Source organism: Schistocerca americana, chromosome 6, assembly GCF_021461395.2.
Source record: "Schistocerca americana isolate TAMUIC-IGC-003095 chromosome 6, iqSchAmer2.1, whole genome shotgun sequence".
NCBI lineage: Eukaryota > Metazoa > Arthropoda > Insecta > Orthoptera > Acrididae > Schistocerca > Schistocerca americana.
In genome coordinates, this window is record NC_060124.1 from 66,055,706 (window position 1) to 66,070,891 (window position 15,186).

The window sequence follows — 15,186 nt, forward strand, 5'->3', positions numbered from 1 at the left end:
CTGTCAACACCTGCTTTCTTTGGGATTGGAATTATTATATTCTTCTTGAAGTCTGAGGGTATTTCGCCAGTTTCATACATCTTGCTCACCAGATGGTAGAGTTTTGTCAGGACTGGCTCTCCCAAGGCTGCCAGTAGTTCCCATGGAATGTTGTCTACTCCGGGGGCCTTGTTTCTACTCAGGTCTTTCAGTGCTCTGTCAAACTCTTCACGCAGTATCGTATCTCCCATTTCATCTTCATCTACATCCTCTTCCATTTCCATAATATTGTCCTCAAGTACATCGCCCTTGTATAGACCCTCTTTATACTCCTTCCACCTTTCTGCTTTCCCTTCTTTGCTTAGAACTGGGTTTCCATCTGAGCTCTTGATGTTCATACAAGTGGTTCTCTTATCTCCAAAGGTCTCTTTAATTTTCCTGTAGGCAGTATCTATCTTACCCCTAGTGAGATAAGCCTCTACAGCCTTACATTTGTCCTCTAGCCATCCCTGTTTAGCCATTTTGCACCATCGATTAGGCAGCTACAAAACAATACTGCGTCGAATTCAGCAGAGCTTAGTTCTGAGGATCGCCAGTGCCTTTCGCGCTACAGTTGTCGAGGCGTTGCTGGTGATTCTCGGGATATATCCAATGGATGACGGTAGGGCAGGGCTGTATTGGTTGGGAAATGTGCAATATGATCGCATGTATGAGATCACAGCAACTCATATTACTGGTGAACGACATAAGAGTCTGAAGTTAGGTGAATGACAGTCACACTGCGGCACTAGAAGCATTGCAAGGCTGGTTTATAATATCAGGAACAGCCTCAAACTGAGCGAAATCACCCCTAGTCGAGGTCTGATGCACCCATTAACAGGTCAGGGTCCGTGTCCCAAACATTTGCATTGGGTGGATGTAGTACAACACCAATCTTTTTGAATGTAGAGAGGAAGGCTTCGCTGATCATGTTGTTCTCAGGTGCTTTCTTTCTTCAAGCAGAGAGAGAGACGGCTGACTGTTTCACTGCTATCTACAGACTATTGTAAGTGACCAAAACTTGTGGACTACAGTTAATATGACTGCATATAGAATATCAAAAAGGCATCTGCTTAACGTTCACTCTACAAGATAAGGTTGACGCGCTGAATATCAAATCAACGTCAACGGATCACAAGAGGGGTTTCCTTTATTATAGACAATGATAGGCACATGTAAATTTAATTAAGAGAAACTTTAAAATACAAACTGTGCTGTGGAGCCAGCGGTATAGTCGAAAATGAATGCACTTCATACGCCGAGATCTCAGTGTATGCACTTTTATTGCTCCAAAATGACCAGTCGTGCCACGTGGGATTAGCCGAGCGGTCTTGGGGCCTGCAGTCATGGACTGTGCGGGTGGTCCCGGCGGAGGTTCGAGTCCTTCCTCGGGCATTGGTGTGTGTGTGTTTGTCCTTAGGATAATTTAGATTAAATAGTGTGTAAGCTTAGGGACTGATGACCTTAGCAGTTAAGTCCCATACGATTTCACACACATTTGAACATTTCTTTTTGACCAGTCGTCTTGGTGCAATAAACGTGTCTACACTGCAATCGCGGCGTACGAAGTGTGGTCACTTTAAAATACAGATATTTATAAATAAATAAGGAAAATTTTGAAGAAGAGGAAGGAAAGAAAGAAAGAAAGCTGTGGCCACCTTCACAGTTATGCGTAGACTCTAGGGTTGCCGAGGCACGCACATACCAATGTGGGCAATGTAGAACGGTGTAGCAATAACACGTTTAGAAGTAGGTATAGTTGTAGTTAGTCGGCAAACCTCGAGTTAGTCCGAGGCTGCCAGTAACATATTAAGTAACACACTGAAAAGCCAAAGAAACTGCTACATCCGCCTGATATCGTGTAGCACGCAGAAGTGCGGCAAAACGACGTGGCATGGACTCGATTAATGCCTGAAGTAATACTGGACGATAATGGTACCATAAATCTTGCAGGTCCGTCCATTAATCCGTAAGGGGACGAGGAGGTTGTGATCTCTTCTTAACAGCACGTTGCAAGGCATCCCAGATATGCTCAACAATGTTCATGTCTGGGGAGTTTGGTGGGCAGCGAAAGTGTTTAAGCTCAGAAGAGTGTTCCTGGAGTCACTCTGTAGCAATTCTGGACGTGTGGGGTGTCGCATTGTCCTGCTGGAATTGCCAAGGTCCGTCGAAATGCACAATGGACATGAATTGATGCAGGTGATCAGACAGGATGCTTAAGTACGTGCCACCTTTCAGAGTCGTATCCAGACGTATCAGGGGTTCCATATCACTCCAACTCCACACGCCCCACGCCATTACAGAGTCTCCATCAGCTTGAACAGTTCCCTGCTGGCATGCAGGGTCCATGGATTCATGAGGTTGTATCCATACCCGTACATTTCCGTCCACTCGATATTATTTGAAATGAGACTCGGCCGACAAGGCAACATGTTTCCACTCATCAACGGTCCAATATCGGTGTTGACGGGCCCGGTCGAGGCGTAAAGCTTTGTGTCTTCCAGTCATCAACGGTACACGAGTGGGTCGTCAGTTCCGAAAGCCGATATCGACGATGTTTCATGGAATGATAAGCACGCTGTCATTTGTTTATGGCCCAGCACTGAAATCTGCAGCAGTTTGCGGAAAGATTGCACTTCCGTCACGTTGAACGATTCTCTTCAGTCGTCGGTGGTCCCGTTATTGTAGCATCTTTTTCAGGCCGCAGCGATATCGGAGATTTGATGTTTTCCAGAATTCCTGATATTCACAGTATACTCGTGAAATGCTCGTACAGGAAAATCCCCACTTCACCGCTACCTCGGAGCTGCTGTGTCCCATCGCTCATGCGCCGACTATAACACATTCAAATTCTCTTAAATCTTGATAACCTGCTATTATAGCTGCAGTAACCGATATGAAAACTGACGGCCGCTGTGGTCGAGCGATTCTAGGCGCTTCAGTCCGGAACCGCGCTACTGCTACGGTCGCAGGTTCGAATCCTGCCTCAGGCATGGTTGTGTGTGATGTCCTTAGGTTAGTTAGGTTTAAGTAGTTCTACGTCTAGGGGACTGATGCCCTCAGATGTTAAGTCCCATAGTGCTTGGAGCCATTTGAACCGATCTGACAACTGAGCCAGACACTTATAGCCTTATGTAGGCGTTGCCGACCGCAGCGCCGTATTCTGCCTGTTTACATATCTCTGTATTTGAATAAGCATGCGTATACCAGTTTCTTTGGCGATTCAGAGTATAAGCTGCAAATTATTCACTTGGAACTTGAGATAGGAACTATCATTTCATTTTTTTTTTTAATTCTCATATTCAGTTTTCTGTTTCATTTTTATATCAATATTACAAAAAAAATGGCTCTGAGCACTATGGGACTTAACATCTGAGGTCATCAGCCCCCTAGAACTTAGAACTACTTAAACCTAACTAACCTAAGGACATCAAAGACATCCAGGATTCGAACCTGCGACCGTAGCGGTCGCGTGGTTCCAGACTGAAGCGCCTAGAACTGCTCGGCCACACCGGCCGCCTGTTAATATTACAAATTGTTGTTATTAACAACACCATTTACTACTATGCTCTAATACAATTCGTTGTATGTCACCATGATTATTGAATATACAGGGTGTTACAAAAAGGTACGGCCAAACTTTCAGGAAACATCCCTCACACACAAATAAAGAAAAGATGTTATGTGGACATGTGTCCGGAAACGCTTAATTTCCATGTTAGAGCTCATTTTAGTTTCGTCAGTATTTACTGTACTTCCTCGATTCACCGCCAGTTGGTCAAATTGAAGGAAGGTAGCGTTGACTTCGGTGCTTGTGTTGACATGCGACTCATTACCCTACAGTACTAGCATCAAGCACATCAATACGTAGCATCAACAGGTTAGTGTTCATGACGAACGTGGTTTTGCAGTCAGTGCAATGTTTACAAATGCGGAGTTGGCAGACGCCCATTTGATGTATGGATTAGCACGGGGCAATAGCCGTGGCGCGGTACGTTTGTATCGAGACAGATTTCCAGAACGAAGGTTTCCGACAGGAAGACGTTCGAAGCAATTGATCGGCGTCTTAGGTAGCATGGAACATTGCAGCCTATGACTCGCGACTGGGGAAGACCTAGAACGACGAGAACACCTGCAATGGACGAGGCAATTCTTCGTGCAGTTAACGATAACCCTAATGTCAGCGTCAGAGAAGTTGCTGCTGTACAAGGTAACGTTGACCACGTCACTGTATGGAGAGTGGTACGGGAGAACCAGTTGTTTCTGTGCCATGTATACCGTGTGCAGGCACTATAGCAGCTGATTGGCCTCCAAGAGGTACACTTCTGTGAATGGTTCATCCAACAATGTGTCAATCCTCATTTCAGTGCAAATGTTCTCTTTACGGATGAGGCTTCATTCCAACGTGATCATATTGTAAATTTTCACGATCAACATGTGTGGGCTGACGAGAATCCGCACGCAATTGTGCAATCACGTGATCAACACAGATTTTCTGTGAACGTGTGGGCAGGCATTGTTGGTGATGTCTTGATTGGGCCCCATGTTCTTCCACGTACGCTCAATGGAGCACGTTATCATGATTTCATACGGGATACTCTACCTGTGCTGCTAGTACAGGTGCCTTTACAAGTACGACACAACATGTGGTTCATGCACGATTTCGGTCGAAGTGTTCGTACGCTTCTCAACAACATATTCGGTGACCGATGGATTGGTAGAGGCGGAGCAATTCCATGGCCTCCACGCTCTCCTAACCTCAATCCTCTTGACTTTCATTTATGGGGGCATTTGAAAGCTCTTGTCTACGCAACCCCGGTACCAAATGTAGATACTCTTCGTGCTCGTATTGTGGATGGCTGTGATACAATACGCCACTCTCCAGGGCTGCATCAGCGCATCAGGGATTCCATGCGACGGAGGGTGGATGCATGTATCCTCGCTAACGGAGGACATTTTGAACATTTCCTGTGTTTGAAGTCACGCTGTATGTTCTGTTGCTGTGTGTTTCCATTCCATGATTAATGTGATTTGAAGAGAAGTAATAAAATGAGCTCTAACATGGAAAGTAAGCGTTTCCGGACACATGTCCACATAACATATTTTCTTTCTTTGTGTGTGAGGAATGTTTCCTGAAAGTTAGGCTGTACCTTTTTGTAACACCCTGTATACAACGAGTTTTCAGGTAACAGGTCAAAAATTGGTGGCACTAAATAAAGTTGAAGTGAATTGACATTGAAATGTCACATTCGGCCGACGAGTCCAGACAGTGCCGCCAGACCAAGCTCTCGCCCGTGCCCGTGGCGATGACTGTGGGCGTCGCTGTGAGTGTCCCCCCACCCCCGCAACCAGGCGCCGGCCAGGGCCAGACCACTACTGTGCGGTCGGCGCCCCCGGCGACCTCTGCGCGGCTTTGGCGGTGTCTCCGCACGTGTCCCGTGTCGTGTCGTGTCCCGGCGAGCCGCGACCATATGCGCTCTGGCGCGGCCACAGCCGGGCGGCCTTGATCGCCCCAACTGGAGCTGCAGCCGCGGCGCCGAGCGCCGGACCAGATCTGCCCACGCCGAGGTCGCCGCGCAGGCGCGGTACACACCGCCAACTCGGCCCGCTGGAGCGCGTGCCGTCCCCAGGACTGCCCGCTGACAAGCTGGCGGCGCCACAGTTTCGCTGCGTTCCAGATTCACATCTAAAATCACGCGGACATGGAACTCACAAGCTGTGGTGTGCCTGCAGTGTACCATACGTAGAGCTGTAAAGCTACCACAGGCTATTGTAGCTTTGGTAAGTTAAAGTCATACCCACATTACCTGTATGTTGGGTGTGTTGCATACCTATCGGGCGTTACCTCATAACGTTCGCTTTCCTTACATATACGATCTGTTTCTTACTTGATTCCCCTCGATCTGCATGCAGTGAACCATCTAGAAACAGACTAAGGATATGTAAAGGGCCACGTAATCTACGGAACATTATTGTTCTATATGGGTATCCTCCTCTTTGTTGTATTGTATGTTAACCGTGGTCCTAGAAACACCGGAGAGGCTCCGTCCCCGCCGCAGCCGCAGTGGTCCACAGCCCCACGACGGCTTCCGCAGCCCACTTCACCCCTCCGCCGCCCCACACCGAACCCAGGGTTATTGTGCGGTTCAAATGGCTCTGAGCACTATGGGACATAACATCTGAGGTCATCAGTCCCCTAGAACTTAGAACTTCCTAAACCTAACTAACCTAAGGACATCACACACATCCATGCCCGAGGCAGGATTCGAACCTGCGACCGTAGCAGTCGCGCGGTTCTGGACTGAAGCACCTAGAACCGCTCGGCCACCGCGGCCGGCAAGGCTGTTTCCCAGATAAGTTATTGCAATATGACGATTAATTACTGTATTATAGTTTTTAGTTTTTGACATTGTCTATTATGGACAAATCGTAGTTCCTTTTATTCTGAAGAAGGTTGGGTTATCCCAACTGAAACCTAGGTAAACATTGCAACTGAGGCTGTAGTTAATTTAAAATTAATGTGAAGTATCTGCGCCAGCAGAATAGAACTGCGGAAAACTCAAGTCCGAAAACAATTTATTGGACTCACCAAAACGAAACAATAATGCAGTGTCAAAAAGAACAACCGACTCGATCCCAACTGCGGATCGCCGCAAATAGAAAATAACAAATAATAACAGAAAATACCCAACTCTTCATGGGGGGCAAATACAATAAACAATTCTACAATGTCAAGAGGTTCGTCGACTATATCGAGTCCATCTACAAGAGATCGGACAGCTAGAAGAGGCGTCTGGCCGTGGCTGCCGGGGCGGCAGTTCTGTATCCTTCCAAGTGCGCCGCCTTATAAAGCCGTTGGCGGATGTATCTGCCGGAACTATTTGCGATTACGTGCCTGGCGTATCAAAGTAGTTTCTAGGCTAGCTGCGGCCTCTGGTGGAGCTGTTCTGCAGGCTCCACGAACGCGTAGCTGTCCCTGGCGGCCGTTGGTGGAGACCTGGTGTTGTGTTGTGGCCACCGGTAAGTGTTTTGACAACACAGACGACGTAGGTTTTTCTGGTAAATATACGCCCTGTGTTGGTTGGACGTGAAGTGGGATGCCGATGCACTAGGTGCTGCGATGTCCGAAGTGGGCGGCCACTGCATAATGAGTCTGAATGCTGATTACAATGATTAAAAATTCATTTAGTTACAAAATAAGCTGGAAACCAGTAACTATAGCGTTACAACGGGATGTGAAATCAGAATAGCTATTTGTAGTAAAAACCGCGCACTCCTTTTGCTTATGTAATCAACAGTTCTTTGGTGGATCAGAACTGCAAGTTTCTTATCAAACAAACGGTGCTTTAGATTGTCTACCCGTTCGTGCTTTCAAATCATCTGAAATTCCACAAATATTAATTGATTTTTAGCGCTAGTTTTATCCCAATAAAAAACCTAAGTACTGTACTTCAGATCGACTGGTCAGTGTTTAACACTTTATTGAATACTTCCCAGAAACTTTCTCTTACAGCAGGGGTACTCAACCTTCTCAGGCTTGAGATCTACTGCAAGCAATTTAGCCCATTTAAAGATCTACTGACTTAAAATTCATGAAGATTTAAGCACAAAATAACATCATAGCCAAAACTAACCATTTTAATTACACAAAATACATAAAAGGTTATTTTCTCTCCATCAAGAGTAGTAGGCCTACTACTCGATTTCCTGGATATTACACATGTGAAAAAATTAGAATATACACCATCATAAATGCCAAAAAAGTCTTAGTACGATACTTGGTTTGGTATATTATTGGTAGGTTTATTATAATCCGCTGAATAATTTGTCAGAGACAAGCTTACACAGTTGAAAAATAAGTATCAGTTTCTTTCTACACTTTTGTTTCACTATATTCATTCTTGGAAACGCTGCCTCAAATAGATAAGTTGATCCAAATAACGAGAAAACCTACGATGCCTCTCTTACAACGTTAGGGTATTTTTTCCATTCGCTAATTTCCGAAAGTTATCTTTATTGTATTCTGACGTTAAGGAAATGTCATTTTGAAATCTAATTATTTCCTCTTCACGTTCAGTCTCACCACAAGGGAAAAGAATACTGATTTTACTTTAGATATCTTTCACATCCACTTTTTGGAAAGGTTGAGCTATGAAAGATGGCTGTATACTTCTTTGCAGCTTCCTGATCTAATGATGTATCTTGATCCAACCGTTATGACTGCATTGAGAAAAGTGTTACACATTTAATTTCTGTAACTATGCTACCCGAAGGTCACGTTTTTGCATGAAACACTTTATAGAAGATATAAGAGCTATGGCGGTTTGGTTTTTTCCTTGAAGTTCTTTGTTTCACTTACTTAGTTGAACTATCATGTCAGTTCCAAATGCCAGATCCAGCAACCAGCTCAAATCATACAGTTGAGAGTAATCTTCCTGTCTTCCATACACAAAAGATTTTATCTCTGGCAGAAGTCCTCCAAATTTGTTTAGAACCATCCCTCCACTCAGCCATCGAACTTCGGTGTGCAATAGAAGGTCTCCATTCTGGCTAACCAATTCTTCTAATTGTACTCTAAATTTTCGTCGCAGTAGTGATTGTAAGCTAACTGAATTCACTATTTTTGTGACAGCACTCATAACATGTACCATTTTCAAAATGTGTCCACAAAGCATTTCCCCATGCGTGACACAATTAATATGCCGTGCTAAACACACAGGACAGGACAGGTAGTTTAAGTTGTGGAAAGGGCCCAAAATAAACGGCTGTCAGTTATACTCGAACATACAACCTTTTATTTGATCAAACACTACATGAGTCAAGAAAATTAAAAAAAAACGGCTTCAGCTTTGGAACTTAATTAGCGGCTGAATACGCTGTACAGTCTTATGCCTTAAGGGCAAGACCACTTTAATTTAAAAACGGCTGAAAGCCAATAATTTAAAGCTCATCCAAAATCAGAAATTTAAAAGGCAAAGCCTTATCTTAAAACAGTTAATTAATTAGCCTGAAGGCCCAAAGAATCTGACACTTTAAGAGCAAACAACTTAAATTCAAAATCGGCTGAAGGCCCAACACTTAAGACTCAATAACATTAATTTTAAAAATGCCAAAGGCTTTACATAAAACAGTTCTTAAATTTGGCTGAAGGCCCAAAACATCTGATGCCTTAAGGGCAAAACAACCTTAGTCTAAAACTTGGCTAGAAGCCATACAAGTACAAACAACAACAACAAACAATAAAAGGCAGTCCACCCAAGAGCGCTCAGAAGTTCCGAGGGTCGGCCTGGAATTCAAACACTAACGCTCACTTAGATGAGACAGGCAGTCGGCCCAACCATTGTCGATCTGATGACAACCCAACCGGCAGACAGCAGTCAACGGACCCACTGATAAGATAACCTCTGCTTCACCCAACCAGCACACAACAGGGAGTTCAATGGAACAACGTAGAAGGTGTTGGTGCCCACAACCAATTGTACATTGAGCTGTCAAACTACATGCCGTGCTGGACAGTGCAATAAGATGAGGAAACTACACTGACTGAATTTACGTCAACGGCCAGAACAGGTAACCGGAACGTTAACGGCCACAAGGCAGAAGATTCCGCTGGTGCACTTCAATTCAAAAAACCAGGCACAGTTAAACTCCACCAGAGGGTGGCTAAAATTTACGAACTTGAAAACACACGTTGTTGCTGGCAGGAATATCCTAACAGCCGACATCGAACTCCAAACGACACAATGTGAACAGTCGTGACTTGCTGGTAGATTAAGCCAAAACTCAATTTTCATGTCCAGGATCGGTGAGCTACGAACCTCATAGCAATGGGAACAGCAACACTCACTCTGACACTGCATAGATGTCGCCAGCGGGCCCGGCCAAACGACGCACCGCGGAGATTTCCTCGCCGCTCCATGCCAAGCGACCAACTAACCGCACACAGCCCAGCCCGAAAACTATAAACGCCAGGCCGAAGATAGTTGAAGATGCGAATATCGATACACACCACTGCTGCCACCTGCAGAAAGAGAGGATAACAACATAGTCGCAATAACTGCGGGAGACTAAACACAGAATAGCAACCAAGGTTTAATCGAACGCATAACATGAGCCAGCCACGGCTCAACAATGTTAGTTAAAGAGAAACAAGAAATATTTATCTTTCACACACAAGGTAACAAATCCTCTGTGTTTGCTTGCCATGTAAGGCGCTCCATCCGTACTCATAGATGCAAGTGGCTGTCTTGGAAAATCATATTCCGAAATGGATTTTAATGCATTCTAAAAATATTCTCCTCGTGTAGTGTCTTTCATGGTCAAAATAGTAAACAAATTTCTTTTGAGTCTGGAATCCGAGAACATCAATCTTACAAAAATCATTACTTCAGGTGAATCAACTCAATCTACTGACTCAGCTGCCTGCAATGTGAAATACAAGCAGGATTGCCAATCTGTTTTGAGTGGACCTTTTATATTATCCGGCATTAACTCCACTTTTCTTGTTACAGTAGATCTTGACAGAGGTATACCTCTGGTGGCTGGTATTATCTCTCACTTGTTTTTAAATGTGGAAAATACTATCTGTCAGAAAACACTTCTTAACATAGCGCCATCAACAATCGGTTTTGGGTGTTTCAACACTACTACCGATACACGAAATGTTGCTGTGCTTCCTCCTCATTTCACTGTCAACAGCTGCTTCCGATTCGAAGTCTTTGTCAACAGATCTAAAATGGCGTTCAATGGTGTCCATATTAGGCATGACTGAAGTAGCATTACATATCAAAAAATACACCTATCTTTATGCAGTGTAACAAGAAACTGTTCTTCCAACTCACCATGGATTGGTATGTTTTCCTGTGTTTAGCTGCACTTACTTTTCAAATGGTTCAAATGGCTCTGAGCACTATGGGACTCAACTGCTGAGGTCATTAGTCCCCTAGAACTTAGAACTAGTTAAACCTAACTAACCTAAGGACATCACAAACATCCATGCCCGAGGCAGGATTCGAACCTGCGACCGTAGCGGTCTTGCGGTTCCAGACTGCAGCGCCTTTAACCGCACGGCCACTTCGGCCGGCCACTTACTTTTCACAAACACGTTACCTCATCATGCAGGAGGTAAGTTTGGCTAGCGTTAAAGGCGGTGAAATTCAGATGGAGGCGAAAGAGGCGGAAATAGTGTTGTCATGTTTAAAGCCTAGAAATACCGTGCGAAACACACATTGGCAACAAACTGGAATTTTACAAAAATTGATCGTTTAAACAGATTTCACACATAGGATTTGAAAGTAACGACTCACAAAGCCTTAGCGATCAACCGGTCGATCGCGATCGACAGCACCCCTGTCTTACGGGATATGTGAGTTAACAGATCACAGGTAGAGGAAAGGCGTGCTCCTATGCACATTGTGGCGAAGTTTATCGAACTAAAGAGCAGATGAACATTTATTCGCAAAGCTGAAGCGTAGTGAATTCCATTTCACATGGAACACATATACAACTAAAAATGGCTCTGAGCACAATGGGACTTAACATCTGTGGTCATCAGTCCCCTAGAACTTAGAACTACAGGGTGATTCAAAAAGAATACCACAACTTTAGGAATTTAAAACTCTGCAACGACAAAAGGCAGAGCTAAGCACTATGTGTCGGCGAATTAAGGGAGCTATATAGTTTCATTTAGTATGAACGTGACTCGCCTAAGGTGAACGTTTTCTGTGCCATTTCAGCCAATAAAGTTTTTGGTCCCTTTTTCTTCGAAGGTGCTACTGTAACTGGACTACAGTATCTGTAGATGTTAGAGAATTGGCTGCTCCCTCAGCTCGAACAAGAAGCACAACAATTCATATTTCAGCAGGATGGAGCGCCACCACATTGGCACTTATCTGTCCGTAACTACCTGAACGTCAACTACCCGAGGCGATGGATCGGCTGCCAGGCAGCCCGTGACAGAGCACTTCATCACTGGCCTCCAAGAAGCCCTGATCTTACCCCCTGTGATTTTTTCTTATGGGGGTATGTTAAGGATATGGTGTTTCGGCCATCTCTCCCAGCCACCATTGATGATTTGAAACGAGAAATAACAGCAGCTATCCAAACTGTTACGCCTGATATGCTACAGAGAGTGTGGAACGAGTTGGAGTATCGGGTTGATATTGCTCGAGCGTCTGGAGGGGGCCGTATTGAACATCTCTGAACTTGTTTTTGAGTGGAAAAAAACCTTTTTAAATACTCTTTGTAATGATGTATAACAGAAGGTTATATTATGTTTCTTTCATTAAATACACATTTTTAAAGTTGTGGTATTCTTTTTGAATCACCCTGTACTTAAACCTAACTAACCTAAGGACATCACACACATCCATGCCCGAGGCAGGATTAGAACCTGCGACCGTAGCGGTCACGCCATATACAACTGTAACATTATGACATCTTCCCAGCAAACTCTAATAACGTAACGATCATCATTATTCACCAAGGACTGGGCTGGCTAAGGGACACAACATGGACCCTCAAATGCTCACGCATAAAGCTCCAAACTCGCAGAATAATCGAAAGGAAAGATCACAATTTTTCAGCAAAGACTGAATCATCAAAGTCGACTTGTGACTCTCAGCGAAAAGAACTATGTAGTGAAACGTGGCCGATTCATCCAAATCTAAGTAAGACGGTAGCGAGAATATCACTCTCGAGGATTCTGCACTTCTCCTCACGAATTATTTTAATCGTTATAAGGAATCCCAACTCAGTAATGGACGAACTCTCATCTAAACTCGCTGTTCAACTGCGCACAACAGCGACACGTCGTACGTACTTGACCACAGAACGGGGACTGGCCACCCCTCTACCAAATCCAACCTGCCTCGCCACTTCCTACACAGATCTAACAAACTTGGAAGGAGCCGACTGAACAATCACCGAGATAAATTTGCCAGTGATAACAGGCGTCTCCTCCAGTCAGATTACGGGTTGGACAATGCCTGTTTCCTTCGCCTCAGAATTTTTCACTCGATTTAACTGTCCAAAAATTTCGTACGTAGCGTCCCTTGGACGTAGGTTCAGAGCAACCTATCGTCTCGCGAATATCTGGCACCACACGCCGGCTTCAGAGGTAACGGACTGCCTTTCCCAGGCTTTTACTGCAACGTTAAACCAAGACTTTCTATCCGAATTCATCCAGTTGTATTCGTTTATAATTACATCCACGTTCATTCAATCCATCGATTATTCATCGAAAGTTTCCATTAAAAATTATTTACGTTTGATTTTATTGAACTCGTACTGGTTTGGTTGGATGGTTGTTAGCATTGCTGTTCTTTAGCTTTGGGTGACTGTGCGTTTCCAACTGCGAGAGAAAGCCAATAGATCTGCCTGCGAGAATACAACATGAGTCTGGGGCGGCTTTATAATCTTTCTAAAAAAATTTGCAAACTGATTAAATCTTAAACGTTGCAATTAATCTCTGTAATTAAAGTGGTCCCTGGGCGTTAATGACGTGACTAATAATGCTGTTCATGAAATAATCCCTGTGCGTTGATAATTTTCGAAGCAAACTGATCCTGAAATGAAAATATCTTATCCTGTAATGTAACTTGGAAACGCGCTCTCTGTGCGCCAGCTGAAAATTTCTAACTACAGTTGCTGAGAGCTTAGTGCAATACTCCAAACAAGAAGTAAACTATTTTATACACATCATCGAGCGAGAGACTCCATTAAACAAAAAATGACATGGATCTAGGATGTGGACAATGCTCTTAGGTGAAAATTTCTTTAACAAACTGGTTCTAATTATCTGATATATTACTACATGTAAGAAATTCATGTTACAACACTCATTAACACTGACAAATGGCAACATTGATATCAAACTTTACAACAAAAGTCTGACAAATAATTGATAAACAAAAACAAATACCTTTCAGTGAAAATTACACAATCTTTAACGAGAAATCTGAAGTTCACTGATGTGAATGTCTCATTCAACAATGAATCCTAACCACGCGACTGCAGTGCCAAAAAAATATAAATATTACCTTCATTCCTCTTCACACTCTTTTCATTCTAAATTACTAATAAAATCTTTCTCCTCTGTTTCACAATATTCAAATACAAATCATTTTACTTAAACACAGATGCACTTAACTTTACCTCTACATTACCAGCGTTCCTCTGCTCAGCGTGTTTCTCAATACTATTCTGAAAATAGAACTCCCGCGCTCCTCGCAGGCAAGCAGCAATGGCAAAACAAACACATCTTCCAGCTACGCTGACCAGAGACTGCGTGCGAGTAATAAGAGCATGGAGGTAAAAGAAAAAATGGAGGTGGTTCTACAGACTTACGCCGTACATTGTTCTGAAGCCAGAGTGGGTGCCATTTTAAGTAGCACGAAACATCAGCAGACAACTGTTTACGAGTGCTGCTTGTTCATTATTTCTGTCGCGTACGCGCAGTAACTGCTTCAAATGCTAAAAATTATAAGCTTACATGAATAACACAAAGCCAGGAAGGCAATTTAGAACATCTGTCTGTTCTTGAACGCCTATTTGCTCTGGCGATACGACTCAGTCAGAGTGACGTGACGGAGAAGTGCCACCGCGGTGCACTATGATGGTATGAAGGCGGTGAACCTGTTGTTTTGGGCTAGTTAAGATGGTGGACATCGGCTTCAAGTATGTGATGTAATCTCCCCTCTTTTTTTATCTCCATGAATAAGAGATTCAAAATTGTCGTTTGGCGTCTGAGACATCGATAGTACGTACAGATTACAGAAATGCAAATAACAAACTCCCAATAGAACTGTTTCGCCATGTTTAGGACAGGTGCTTACATAGGCATAGTGGTTGAATACGTATCAAATGTCGTCAAATTAAAAATAAAACACACCTAATTTTGGCTCTCAGCGTGACCTTCAACCATGGCACATAAAAATATGCGAAAGTGTAAGTAGATAAAAGATACTCGGCCGAGTTGATTAAACCAAGAAATTGTAAAACCCCAAAATTATATGAAAGGTTGACCGATTTCCTCTTTCAGTACATGTAAGTTATAAGATACATATTGTCACATTCTGTCTCCTGTATTCGTGATGTTCACAGCAGGGTATACAGAGGTACAACCGACAAGGTCGCAACAACCTGCCGAAAAAATACAGCTTACGTTTT